The sequence below is a fragment of the Cephus cinctus genome, unplaced genomic scaffold, assembly GCF_000341935.2.
Source record: "Cephus cinctus unplaced genomic scaffold, Ccin1 Ccin1_scaffold0160, whole genome shotgun sequence".
Lineage (NCBI taxonomy): Eukaryota > Metazoa > Arthropoda > Insecta > Hymenoptera > Cephidae > Cephus > Cephus cinctus.
Genome location: NW_014332886.1, coordinates 608516 through 624095, shown reverse-complemented (window position 1 = coordinate 624095; position 15580 = coordinate 608516). Strand labels below are relative to the sequence as shown.

Sequence of the window (15580 nt, the reverse complement as noted above, 5' to 3'; positions counted from 1 at the left end):
AAACGATATCATAGAATCAGATTCACCGGTTGGTATAAGGCCGAATTTGAATACAGGGAAGATACGAATAAGGAAGAGGAATTGGTTGAGCCAATTCCAAAGATTTTTCAAGATTCTGCATAAAGAAATAATATAAAATTGCAGTCTTTCTTTAATTTTGTTATCTTTGACTATTAATAATATCCTCGTTCTATCGGCGTACCATTCTCGACTCAAAATCGATACTCTTCATCCCGTATCAAAAAACTTGGCGAATGACGAGTGTAATGGCAAGAATAAGATTCCAATTTTCTAGAACATTAATAAATAATATTCCATCGATTCTTCCACAAGTTATTCTTATCTCTTTAAACGTTTGCTTATCTTCGAAGGACTCCATTGTCCAATAGGATTTTCTACCTGACTGGATCCGTTCTATCGTAATACCGCTTAAGGCTCCGAAAGGCAGGCAGTAAAGGATACCAACATAAATTGGTAGTCCGTATAGAAGCTTCCTTTGTTCGAGTATTAGTCCCTGCTAACTCGAAAGTCTTCAACAGCCTCTCCTATTGGCCGTTCCCGTTAAGTCGTCCACTATCATTGGTCGTTACCGTCGGGTTCACTGGAAATACGAATGGCTTATCGATATCCAAGTACATTCCAGAGAGAATACTGCAATGGGGTTCAGCAACGCTTCGATCCAAGGGGCTTTCAATCGCGTCGTTTATCGCTATCCGATTCCCCCTGATTCGATATTCACAACGCGTCGCATTTTCGTCGTTCCCTTCGTGTCCCGTGTTCTTTTTCACGCAGGAGGTCTTTTAGTCATTTTACTCCGGGAAACTCCCCTGCAGATGCACAACGGCCAATGTCCTCGTATAGTCACGGTAGACGGGTTATACATATACCGAGACTGGCTACCGGGTGTAGCTGAAATTCACGTTGGATTTTATCATGGTAGGTGAAAATGCAAAGTGGCTCGGAATAATCTCTAACGGCGTGGTTAGAAACTTAACCTCGAAAATGGTAGAGAAGCCTTCCAACTACATGAAACTGTCGAATGCGAATTGAATTCTTATTAAGGTCGTGACTAGTTTTTCCAATTTCAAGGAGAGCACGTTCGCGTTTCTATATCAACGTCTAAGATTTAACATTATCCGCCGTTCCTATTTGTAATAATCTGTTGCATATCCTATCGCCACGCGGTAACAATATTCATAGATTCAAGTCACGCGGTGCAAACGAAAGAGTCCAGCATGAACTATGAAGGCGAGATAAAAGAGCAGAAATATTTTTCTAGGAATATCTCTACCCAGCGCTACCACGACGGTTCAGCTCTAAATCTACGATATTAGCGCCCATTCCTTCCTCGACTTAATCCACGTCCGGATTTTTGACATATTACAAAACGCCCTATGAATACTTATATCCCTTCCATTCTACCTTTCCGTAGCATCTTCTTTCTTTTCCCTTAATCTCTTCTCGTATTTCTTCCGCCTGCGGGACGTATACCCACTCCGTGCGAAGAGATCGCGCCCATAAATACACATTTGAGACAACGCAGTGACGCGAGGTCTCTAGCGATCTCTAATATTAAACTGTCACGTTCTTCTACGTGTCGAAATTGTTCACCGGTTTCCTTCTCTTCCTCGCACTCTCTTCTCTTTCATACATATCTTCCCTTTCTTTCCATACAATCCGTTTTCAAAGTGCCGAACAGTCGTATCCTTCTCGGGGATGCGAATGCATACTCTTGCACTGGTCCGTTTACACTGCAGCGATCATCTGCTTTTTCATCGCGGACATTCAACCCTGTCACTCGTTGACAAACTGATGCTCCTGTGTAAACATCACTACGTACCAAAATTTAGTCGTCGTTCGCCACGATGTAGGTGGCCTATGTCATAGCACTTGTCAAACCGTTCAACACGGTCTATGCTCGCCCCAGTTCAGACCCCTTGTACAGCATTGATTATCCTCTATCACCGGAGCCATTGTCTTGCAGCCAATAACAAATCCTTTATCGCACTGGCATTCACACACGATCCGAAGTCCTGTGTCGCGCCCTGGATCAGAAGCAAGTCAACGTGAAGCCCTTGATGCGCACTAAATATCGAAAGAGTCCCGTGTCACTTCTTATACTATGGTAAACACTCGATAAGGATTTTATCAGCGAATCGCTTGCGTAAAAGTGACAACTGCTATGATAGCAGAATGTAGTATACATAGCTTGAAAACTGATCTACTTAAGTTCCTCTCAACAGGGTTTCCACTTTCAGTCTGGCTCTACGTAGGGAAACCTATCCTCTTAAGAAGAAACTTGCTATTCGTCTGACACTTGAATGCCTCAAGATGAGGATAAGATGAGAGAAGACAAGATAGTTACCTTCCTCAGCAAATCGTCCTTCGAAAACTTTGAAGTTGGTACTTGGATAATGTTGAAATAGGGGAGATTACTAATAGAGCTTGATATATATTGTGACGTGGCGTCCGCATCGTCACAACCAGAGGGTACCATCGAGGTAGAGGTGGGGGTCGGCCAAGCGGATCCCGAGGCCGAGGACGACCCTCGGTGGGATTGCTTCGCGCCCACACTTTGCTCTTAAGAGGGGGAAGCGTGTAAGGTGACGTTACAAAGCTGGAGAGGAGACAACCTGGGAATGACCGAACAATTGGGTTCGGTAGCACAGTGGTAAGTGCCCGACTTGGCAGTCCGAAGGTATCGGGTTCGATTCCCGATCAGAACTCCTAAGGAAGGTCTGAGGCCCCGTCATAATATATGTATACATTTTTTTAAGTGTAAGTGTCAGAGAATCGTCGAACGTCCAGTGCGCCAGTTTCGGTGATGCGACAGCAGCGCCCTGAATTTCTGTTGCGGTAAAGTTCGTAAACCGGCAAGAACTTCGTTCGCAAAACTGAAGCTCTATCCTTAGAACTGGGTTAGCCTTATTGAGCCATGCGTTACCCCGTTGAAGTGGCATCGCGGCTAAATTCCTAGACTTCTGGATCGGTGGTGTGTGCAGTACCCTCTGGAGGTTTCCGGACTTTCCAACAGCGGCAGGCTGCTCCGACTCTTCGACCAAGTTTGTCTTGCTCCAGTTCCGCCGTCAAGTGCCCTTGAGAGAGTCTCCGCTCCAGGAGGGCGGCCGGAATGCTTCGCAAAGAGGATGACGGCCTGTATACCGTGAAGGAGGTTGGGTTCGCTTAACACAACAGTGATGACTCTACTGTACTATAGGTTTCATCCTCTTTCGCTCACCCTTCGTAACCTCTTATTGGATTCCATCCACAAAACCTGTCTTAACGCGAAGGGATTACCAACTTTTGAAGAGCCCCCCCGCGGCCAGCCTCCATTATCTCTGTAGATTTCGTGGACCTTTTGCGAAGCACGTATGGTTATATGCATCCCTTATTGTTTTCCTTCCGTTCTATTTCTTTGAAAAATTTCGTTCGATCAAAAGCGAGGAAGACGGAAAAATTGAAAAACGTGACATGGGATTATCTGACGCCATTGTAATTTTGAAATTATTGGAACATTTGATTTTACTTACCACTCGTAAAATTCCGAGCACGACTTACATGACTTGGACTCTTAAGTCTTGCATGAGTTGCGGAGACTACTTGGTATGCTAGAAAAAGCTTCAGAAGTAGATTCGAAGGGTGGAAAATGAAGGCGATGGGAACCCTTATCGTTAACAGTTGCAGCGAGCAAAGGGCGCTTATATTGCCTTATTGCGAGTCTCCTCAGAGGTGCAACGCCCTGAACTACTCATCCCCTTCTCGTTTTCCTGGCATTAGATCCTTAGCCGTTAATTAAAATCATTACTAGACTTAACCACCCACTGCCTGAACTCTCTACTTAACGCAAAAAGTTCACCCTCTTTAGCGGCGTATTAAACCTCTAGTCACGTGGTGGATTTACCTTGTTTGCTCGAAGCTTACGAGTACTGATATACGTAAATGGTTTTCCCAAAACTTCATTGTTCCTTCTAATCATCCTACCAGTTCTAATTCAGCTAATAATCCACGTCGTATCGATCGCCTGAAATATTAAATATTTCAAATTAATTGCACACACAGCTTTGTCCATTGTAGTACAGCAAAGAATCATCTGTACGTAACAATCTAAAAGTAAATACCTGCTTTTATCGACAGCTACTCTGGTTCACCTAAAATCTGCTATAAACAAGATTGTTTATGATTGGCACATCGACATCAATTAAATTGAAATCCTTAACGTAATCCTTACAAGGCTATTATTGCTTACCATTTAAAGGTAGCACGCGGTAGTTACGTAACCCCTTTAGGACTCGAACGGGCATTAAATCATAATGGGACGACTTTGGTCCATTTCAATGTCGTTCGTCGATAGCATCGAGGTGACCACTTCAGCATTCGACTAACTACCGCCTCTACTGGTAGAGCAGCCTTGGCGGCTCTCACGGCCAAAGCACAATTCCAAGTGATTAATGAACGGATTAATGGATTAGAAACCACAAACTAATGCCAGTTTGCACGGTAGTTTAGGACCCTCCCTTCACAAGATGTAACTGCACGACGAGTAGATGTATGTCGTTTTCATATGTCTATACCTACTGCAATTGTACACGTGCTGTGTGACTTTACTATGATAGTTCTGTTACATATATTATTCTTTTACAATATGTTGTTGTTATCGCCCTGTCTTTATGACTTTCTTCAATAGGCTTTAATTACGTCAATTATTTGCCTCGTGTGGATAATATACGGTCTTCGTCACTCGGATATAATTGCCTTTACTTTCCTCAAGATTATTTAGTATTGCAACGCTTATTCTTTATTTCGGTAGTCACTAAGGCTTCAAGAATGACATTTACGATTAGAGTATTTTCACGTTTTTCTACTACGAAACGTGGGTTGAGTGTCAGTCGTAACGCCTGCACCCTGCTGGCCGGACTCCAAGACACAGTCTTACATAATGCCTTGCTGCGAAGACAATGTACTTGCCAAAGTATGAAGATAAGTGATTCCTTTGCCGGTCGAGTTGTGAAAGTTTTTAGAAATTCTCTTAAGCTCGTTAGGAGATTTAAAGGATCTGGGTAAATCTATCAGGTACCACGATAACACTTTTTAGTTACATCTTTAGTGCCATGTCGGATTGCTTGGTAAAGGAATTTTTGTTACTTCTTATACAGCGGTATAGCCCTTATAGGATATACATCAATGGGGAACTATTGTGTATTCATTGTGTGCTTAATGTCGTAAATTTTTATTATACTAATAATTGATATCGATACTTTTATTCAGCCGTCAATAGTGATTCGTTTTTACGTAATAACCTCATAACGGTACAAACGATCTATGGTGCATACAACTCGCAATTAAGGCATCTCAGAGCAAACATTCCCATGGGCCTGATCGGACTTAGAAGCCATAACAGGGACCCCCTAAAATTGATTTATTATCAAGTTCCGTGTGATTTATGCACTTTGAGTACGATTAAACTTGGCAGAGTCCCGTGGGCCGGTAATAATAAGCACGTCCGAGCAAACAATGTGAACGAATATAAATAAAACGTTAAATAAATTATAGCTTCTCGTTCTGAAGCCAGCAGGAATGAAACACAACCAATTAGTGACGAGCATTATCCGCCACCATAATTTAACCTCGGAGACCCAGAAAAATCCACATATCAAAGGCTGACCGCGATCCTGCCCGAGGTGAAACTTTAAAGACAGATCTCAAACGACAATTAAACTTAATTGCTTTCTCACCCAGTATACTTATACTCCAAAAACGATGAGCATATACGCTCCCATCAATTTATCCAATAATTTACTACACTTAAATGTCATCCAGCTATAAAACGTGGATACGCTCTTCTTATTGGTCGGATATTCGGTCTTCATTGGAACAACCATTTTCGCACTTCCGTAATGATCGAGTCTTTGTTGATTCTTTTATTTACTTTTTTTAACTCCTTCCAAATGCACAGAAACCATTATCGATTCTTTTCACATATTTGGTGGAAGAGTTGGCTGCAAATGGCTCTTCGACTCTCCGTGAATTTATAAGGGTATTACTGGGGAGAGTTGTCGATAAATCTACGATAGCAAGGGCCGAGTCGGGTCGGTACTCACGTAACTGCGATGGTCATGGTGATGGCTATGGTGTGAGTTGCTACGAGACAGGGCAGTATGGGAGCACGGGTTAAACGTGTTACGGCCCTGTGTCAAAGGTTTACTGCCGTTACTTACCCCACGGAGAATGCTGCCTTCTATTTCTCTTTTCGTCCTTGAACTGTTACCCCTGTCTTATGGAAATTTCTGTAGTAGGTAGTTCCAATGGAAATTGAGACAGTGAGCTGTGTGAATGGAAGCTGCGAACAAATTTCAAAGGAAATATATGTATATGCCAAGTAAATGCATACAGAAATTGTTAATTAACTCGAGTCGTATCAATTAGCATCTAAATTTAATCATTGGACTATTCAGTAGAAGCAAGTGTGTATTCGCTGTTTATCACAGTATTTTTCTTTTCTCTTTTTTGAGATTCCGATAAATTTTAAAAATTTATTAAAATTCCTTAGTAACCAATTTCTAAGCTTTATGCCTCGGTGTGAGTTCTCCCGAGAAATGTGCGTAAACAGTACGCTATTTTTACGTAAGAATAGAAATGTTGAATTATGTATGAATATTATGATATATGTCTCGGTATACGTCATTCCGCTCGCTTTTATTTCAATGCGATTTGAATCTCTTTGAGATCCTTCACATGTTTTGCCTTCCACTGGCTCCTTTTCGCGGAAGTTTTCTTCCGTCTTGGTTTTCTGACAACTAAACATCCGGACCGGCAAACTACCCAGAAACTGTTTGTTAGTCCTTGGTATATTTTGATACCTTTAAAATTGCACATAGTATTTATATGTATTGCTACTATCTTGATATTACGTTATATATTGCCATTCGCAAAGACATTTCTCTTATTGTACTTCAAGTTATATATTTCGGGGAAATTTTTGAAGCATTTTTATTTCCATTCTTTGATATTTCACATTATCTTAAAGTGCTATAGTAAGTGCTCACCTCCGGAATGAACGTAGCATAGTACATTATATTATTATGTACCTATTGCTGTGGCAGTTTCTCTGCATGCCTTTTGGTATAGGGTTACAATATGCACATTTTATGCACTATGCACACTGTGCACTCGATAATGGTTACAGGTAAGTACAGCGTTGCAGTATATAGTTGGAGTATGTTAGGTAATTTATCATAATTTTGGTGTGTTAGATTTTCATGCTTCCTCGAGCGAAATTTAGTCTTATATGTTGATAAGGCATATTTCTGGGAATATTATCGTTAACTTTAACTCGTTTTTCGAGATATCGTGCTAAGCTATTTCAGGGATCTAATTGACGGGCTCAGGGAAAAAATTCGCTGTGAAAATGTTGCGATGAGTAAATCATGTTTTACACCTTGCTTTTCGTATCTGTCCATTAAAACGACGCTCTTTTTATGGCCGTACTATAGGAAGAGGTAAACTGTCTCGTTTACTACGATGAGCACAGGTAAAGAAGCTTAATTTATGACTTAATCATCGTTCGATAACTAATTACACAGTTTATTACAGTACTGGGCTTTTTTAATGCTCGGTGTTTTGATATTTTGTCACCTTTCATGGCTACGTCGGCCGTTTATAACTACATACATATATCTAAAAGCAGCAATGTACCATAACATAATTTAAAACAGTGCAATTTTATTTAAATGAGAAATTCCAGCATGTATTAGGGACTTTTTTTAAGAATACCGATGTTTATATTGTATAATTCACTTCAAAACCGAATCAACGAAGGTCCTATTTAATTTACGTAGCCAAATTTAATTAAGTTATATTTTATTCATTTACTTATTTATTTTATTTAGACAGCCAATTTAGTTGATGGCCTAAGTAACTCCTAGGCATGTTTTACCTGTTTTTATGATTTTTCATGTAACAAGTAAAGCCGAGTTATAGAGAAAGATTCTTGAGATTGACGATCTTCCGGTAAGCCATTCCGGTAAATTGTGTCCTGGCAAGTAATTCGGAGAGAAGGCGTTAAAATCGTCCGTTTGAATGGGAGATCTAAATTCCAAGTGGCACTCCGGAGGCACATAAAATAAAAGTAAAGTCAGTTAGAGTAGGGAGCTCCGACCTTGCCCACGTCAAGGAATTAAGTCATTCGTATTTAAATTGCGAGTATAAAATAAGGAAAATACTGGTAACCAGGTAAAGCCATGTTCCGTGTCCATGTCGCGAACTGACAATGAGAGGGTATATATATATATACATATCGAGAGATTTTTGAAAGAAACTGAAGGAACCCCCGGCCTTAAACATCCCTACCATTAAGTAATAAAATACTAGAGAACAGGTTTCAGTAATAAATTTTATTACGTCCCGTATTTAAATCTTACAACTTTGAACTGATTTTCAATTGAAACTAGAGTGCAAAAGTGGTTCTTGCATTCGCCTTAAATATAAATTGCATACTGAATGACATTCCAAGGTACGCCAGATACCTTTAAAACCTCAAGTAAACGTGTACGCTTCGCACCAAATATAAAGAAGATCCATTACTTCGGTGCATCTGGAAAAGAAAAAACTTGTGGGACTTTGCCAGTCGAGTAAATTGCGACGAGATATAGTCAAGGGCGGTTTCTTCAGAAATGCTGACCTTTTGAAATTGAACGTTGGAGCCCGGCGACGTGGACGGTTTTCAAGCAATCTCGCGACGCTATGTTACATCCCTCCGTCTGGCGTAGCGGCTCTTTGCACGTTTTGTTTTGACGAAATAAATAGCGGAATTTAGCAGGGAGTTGGCGAGTCTGTCTTCCAGTGGCGTGGGGCTGGTTGTTTCATGCGTCGATGTACAAAACGTAAGGGACGTAGAAGACGCTCGAAGAGAGAAGGAACGAGGTAGGAACGAAAGAGAAATAGACGGGTGTGTCTGAGCTGGTAGCTGAATCACCCGAAGCGTCTCTGGAGGCTGCCTAGAATTAAACTGCCTGTCGCCTGCCATTGCGCGATTGCACCTCACTGTGAATTTCGTAGTCTTGGATGTATTTTTCGACGGGGCTTACCCATGCTGGAAGGTTGAATTTTAAATTGGATTCAATTACCCACGTAGCCGGCATTCTCCCGTTGGCGAGACGAGAAAGACGAGTGACTAGAGGATGATCAACATACATTCCAAGAACCCTGGGTACTTTGTCGTGCATTTCCTTACAAAGCAAAATGATATAAGTGTGTTTACAAATGAAAAATATATACAGTAACGTCTAATTGAAGTGCAACACTTGAATTTTTTTACATTTCTGTGAAAGTATGACAGATTTCGAAAAACCAAAGACATATTTTTTAGGAAATTTCCTTCCCGTTCTAATGGTAAAGGTTTTATCCCGATCGGATACAAAATGGCCGAATGGCAGGGGTTGGAGTGAAATAGTGCATTTTGGAACTTTTCCTATATCTTTTTTAATCTCTTTCAGGATATGTCAGACATTCTTACATTCTTATTACTCTGATTAATCAAATTTTGACAGGATAAACATAATTAGTCGTAGAATGTGTTTAGTACATATTTTATTCTCGTGTATAAAATTTGTAGATTTTATCATGAAACTTATAACGAATTCACTGATGAGTTGTTTTTCCTATTCTACGAATTGAATAAGTATTTGAGACTGCGCATTAGAGATGGATAATTAAATTTTTATGTCATAGTTAATTTTTGGTGTCTGCTAAATCTTAAAGATTGTAATATCAGTTATACAGCGTAGTCGGAAATAATAATCTACTAGCCAAGTAGAAAGCTATATATATGCAAATATTCTTCAATATTTGCATTCACTTAAGGTCTTTTTTGTTGGACGTGTGTTTATGTAATATCCCATGAAACATGGTATGTTTTCGTTTTCAGTCGAGTACTGATAATATATTTGTCAAATTGAAGATAAACATAGACTTAGTCAATATATTACATCATTCCTACTATGCATACCTTATATCGCAAAACGTCAATATTCACGTAAACTAACAATCAGAGTCTAGATGCGTGACGTATACATTGGATGACAATACTTTGTGGTGTTGAAAAATAAATACTTTCTTTGAATAATAATTAGCACAAAAAGGGGGTAACTGAAATATACTTTAACACATAAAAAATTATCTTAAAGCAATTGAAAATAATTTTTCACAATTCCTCAATCAAATTTCATATTTTTTCATAAATTTTATATTAATAATTTTTCTTGATCAAAAAAGTACTATTTTAATTAACGCAATTTGCGGTATATACATGTAGTGCACCTCGTCATCGTTGGATTGAAACGCGTTAGGTTGCAGCCATTAACATAACTATAACCATTAGAAGTTCTATTACTATAGTGGTACAAGAGAGTGCAGCATTACACGCTGGCCACTTTATAGGAGGCTCATACGTTGTGGTCAATGTGGTTTCTATGCGCGGTATTGTCAGGTCTACTAAAATATAATGAATATAGATCCTGCTATAGAAACTGTCGAATATATCGCCTGCATTGAGTGCACACGAAACGTTTCACTCAATTTTAAAATTTCAATTATACAGTACATCGCAATATACCAAGAGACTCTAGCATTACTGAAAGAAAAAAATAGATTTTTGTGACGCGTATGTAGTAGCAACGATTACCGGCTAATGGCTGTATTATCGCACATAATTCCATTTCTCATGACTCTTGTTTGTTTAACGATGCTGTTACGCATTTATGTGACTTTGGCATCGCGTTAAGTGACGATAATTCAGTAAAGATATAACGGCTATATAAAATAGAAATATATCGTAGAGCATCACGTCGGTATAAATTATTTTTATATTTTTTCCGGATAGACATAAACTTTATTTTCCCATATCAAACAGGGTACAAAGTTATTCGTTAGAAAATTGTATCTTTTATTACTGTATTGTCAATTTCAAAATACAAATATTCTGATTAAATCAATTTCCTCCGAAAAAAAAATATTTCTGTCGCTGTAATTCCATGCTGTTCAATTGTATACTGTTTCATTCATATTTCCTCGCCAGTTTAGGATATCGTGTCACTCTGTGTGCCTTGGCGTTAAACTATAGCAGAACTTGTCGTTTCCTCTCTACACGTCGAGTAGCCCTGATTTATTGTAATATTTCGTGATGCAACAAACCGTTTAAAGAAGTAAGTTCGTATACGATACCTTTAATATGCAATGTGAAATAGACACGCACCGTTCAAGAAGGGAAAATCTTATATGAAAAAGGTATGTTTTTTTGAACTTTAGTAATATTTTCAAAATTCATATTACATATAATATTAATAGAATTCTTCATAGGTTCGTGTATGGCAATTTAATTATTTTATTTTGTAAATAAAATTTTTTAATAAATCGAACGTAAGTACACGCTTTGCTGGCAATGGGATCCTTCAGGGTATAAAGATTTCAACGTCCGACAACGAGAGTAAAGTGCTCATCCGTTGCGTTACCGTAACAAACTGTGAAATAAAGATAGCAGTATCATTTTACTACTGAGGTTTCAGTAGAGTCATTTGAAAAGTACGTGAATGCGAAGCGATTAAAGACTTTATTTGCACGCCGATATTGCGCGCGAATATGGTTCAACTTTTTAGCATAATACTTATTTGTTTATATTCACCTAAAAAAGAATTATTCGGATGGCATTAATGTACTCAGAGTTCATAGCTTGGTAAAAAGTTGGTTTAACTTGGTATAGTAGAAATAAAATGTGTTTGGTCGTTCTTCATCGATTTTGCAAAATAATTTGTACACTTTAACTCGAAGGTTATCTTAGTAATAGAAAATGAATTACGAAATCGGTATATCTCTTTTGTAAAACACTTACACTATCAGGCTCAGGTCAGTCTGTTAAAAATCATAAAAACAACGGTATATCGGTTCACGCGCCATGTATGTTTATGGTTACGGTTATGTTCGCATCGCTGGTGCAGCCTCCCTCAAAACTGCAGCCCCAAGATAACCGTTCGTTATTGCCAGTCCTCCATGCTACCCTCACGGTAATCCACGGCAGGCTTTTGAATTATTAAAGCTCTTATTTTTTGACGCTATCAGTTATTATGAAATGCGCCTCCGGTGCGTTCAACGTGCGTAAAACGAATTGCAGGGTGGTTTATCAGGTGCATGAATATTTCAGCGTATCCAAAGAAAAAATTATTCCGCAATATTCTACGATCGATGCCTATTCGATGTCTCATAAATATACTAAAATTATGTTTCTCTCTTGCAAGTTAGGGAAATCGAAAATTGTATCCTCAGTACGATAAGTACCGATAAGCCTCGATTGGTGTAATTATCAAAAGAAAAAAGTCATTCTCATTGACTTGAGAAACTCTGAGCAACCAGCGTCATTAGTTTGAGCACCACTGGCACTAAAACAAAGATCGTTAAGCGGTGGGGAAGCGAAGAATCCCGTAATATATATGGATGGCCAGCATCCCCAACACCGCACTTTCGTTTCGAGGGCTGCACAGCCGGGGGATGTAATTTTGGTACTTACCCCGTGAAGTTAGGAACACGATGTTACGTGGCAGCACTACCAGATGGAAGATGCCCTAGGGGTAGGGCCAAGTATTCGTAAGAACTCTGAAATAAGTTGGATCAGATGAAAAACTAAAGTAACGGATCTCAATAAAGTCATCGATACCTTAACTGATAATGGCATTAAAGATGATACCGATAATTTCTCTAATGATGATGGGAGAAAAAATACTTTGTACGATATTTATCAAATATACGTATATCTACGGTAGACGATCCTTAAAATTTTATGGGGTTACATAAAGCACAATTCCTTGATATATAAGATCCCTAGCTGGATTCTCTATGAAGTGGATATACGCAATGAAGGGAAGCCCAAAGTATATAGGTATATAATCAACGTTGTAAAAGTACCTTTGCACTCGTCTAATTACCGCGTGTCTGCAGGGGTGGTTCCTTCGTTTACATCCCTTTTTATAGACCATAATATCGTTCCCTTTCCATCTATCTCATATCCGCGCCGAGTGCAATCGCTAGATGCGGCGTAGCCAAGGGATTTTACTGCTTTCTTTTTTAGCAGATAAAATTTCACCCTGGAGGTGGGTGGAGCTACTTAACTGCCGAAAGACTTTTTCGCAGAGAAAAGTAATTGCACCAATCGTTATCGTACCACCGACGTCCACTATGTATACAGATACATATATTGATATGTTGATAAAATAATCAGAAAAGTGGAAATTTAATGTAAAAAATTTTTTTATATAATTTTCTCTTTATTATGGAGCATTGATATAAATATTAAAATATTGCAACGAACGTTTGAAGGTCGTATAAATTCACAACGTGATTGACAATGTGTCAATAATGCACTGTATTTTGTTTATTTTTAGAATATCTATACCTGGATGCAATATTAATAGATGAACCGTGATTTGAGTTCCTTTAGTTCAGTGAAACCGGCAGACCGAATGTAAAAAAAAGTGTGTTAAAAGAGAAAATTCATATCGGGCATCGCAATACGTGCTCATCGGCCAGGCCAGCCAATAAACAAGCTTTGAATACGTATAGAATGTCGTGATGCCATCTACGCGACGCGGAGCATTGTAAATTCACTGGTTGTGTTTGATGTTTTTGAGCATAAATGAGTTTATAGCGACGCGTAGCGTCAAGAGGGAAGGAAAGAATAAAACATATGTTTTTATTATGGCGCCAGCCACTGCAAGTTAGCACCTTCGCTTTTATAACCATTCTAGGAAAGCATTTCAAAACGCAAGTTACCAAACGTTGCGTTCATCCCCAAGCCTTTACAAAAGTAGCAGAAATCTTTGTAGTTCGACGTGAGTTTAAGCTTCGACAATAGCAATTTCTAGTTGTGCCAATAGATGGCAGGTTTGCCGGCAACTATACCGGCAATTGAAAAGCGAAAGGAAAATAGAAAAATCCTTCACCGCAACACGCTCAAGGGCTTTAAAGGTTTATCGGAATTCTGTCGGGCAGTACGAAAGCTGAAATGCGAGCTAAATTCCCGTGACAGATCGGTGATTGATCGGCTATCGATCATGAAATCATCGCATGAATAAGCTTTTGTTTTGTCCTCGCGCATACCTTCCCGAGATTTGCATTTATCGAGGAACCTTGCTTGCGCTGTTCTCCAACGTCAACGCGTCGCGCTGTGTCAATTTGACGTACCGTTAACTTGATATACCATAGCGAAACGTTTCAGCTGTGTCGTTGAACCTTTTGCCTTTTCATTGGATCATTAAGTTTCATCACTGTTCGCTTGTGTCACAGAATAAACGACAAGGTATGCATTAGCTGTAAAGTCCAATCAAATTGACTTCTCGTCCACTCGGTCGTTAAGTTTGTCCTTTAAATTTATTTTAGCATTAAAAAATATACACGTATAACTAAAATAACTATTTTTGTAAATTACTCGACCATTATTAGAAACGGAAGGGACGTTGGAAAATAAATATTTCTATGCGATCGCTCACCCCCATAGATACACGAATGCAGTCAATGCATCGTACGTCGGCGTGGATAATAAATTCCTGTCTGTACATCTTCCAGTCATGCACAACACATTGTCGCTGCGTGTCTAATTTCGCGTTATCGTCGCTGGAGGGACTCACTTGTTCGCGCATTGGGTCTAACGTTGGAATAATGGCACCGTATGGAATGATGCATTCAGCACGTGTAGATACGTGGCTAATTAGATAAATAAGCGTGATGTCCAATGGCCCGTACATTATCGTTCGCTAATGATTTCCTGCATTATATCGTCACCTCGTATGCATTGTGAGCTCGAATAGAAATTTTATACGGAGATATCGACTATTTCATGTATCAGACTGTGATTAGATGCAGCATATGAATGTATTTTACGATAGGATAATAAATAGAAAATATTACGTGAAACAATATTGAATGATAATACTGAAAAAAATAATACCTTTTTATTTTCATTGAATAAATATATATATTCCAAAATTATATATCCTTATCTCGTCGTACAGTATGTATATTATATGGCGATAGAAAATCGCGTAACTTCGCGTAATTTTGAAGCAGTGTAAACACAATGCATTGCACAGTCAACATTAAATACGTTGACTGCAGTTCGCGATGGATGATTTCCTGGGCACGCAGTATAATCTCGCATGCACCTTTTATTAATGCTAATACGATATTTCAATGTAAACTTTTATCAAACTTCCTATTAGATTGTAAGTGCCGTTATAATAATTGTACAAATACGTATTCAATACGTAAAACCCAACACGTTCGAATCAAGGGGATTTAACGTCATACTCAAATGGCGTGCATAGAATATTTCAATCGACAAGTCACTTACGAGTATCCCTGTATGACGTTATTGCACAGTTACGAAAAATGCACGCTGCACGTACGCGCCTGACGAATCTATTAATTTTCACATTAGTCTAATATAATCGTCGCGCAGAGTTTAATAGCGTTTACAAATCATACGTGCACGTACGTTGGCGGACGTCATAACGTACAGGCATTGTGACGAGGACTATACAAC

General features: G+C 39.0%; 1 long non-coding RNA gene across 1 annotated transcript in view; it reads left to right on the top strand.

Annotated features, from left to right (window-relative positions):
• The first annotated feature begins 4901 nt into the window (after nt 1-4901).
• Nucleotides 4902-15580, top strand: part of LOC107263554 — a 27639-nt gene continuing 16960 nt past the window's right edge. The window contains exon 1 of the long non-coding RNA XR_003058519.1: nt 4902-5070. This is a non-coding gene — a long non-coding RNA (uncharacterized LOC107263554). The remainder of the gene's footprint in view (nt 5071-15580) is intronic.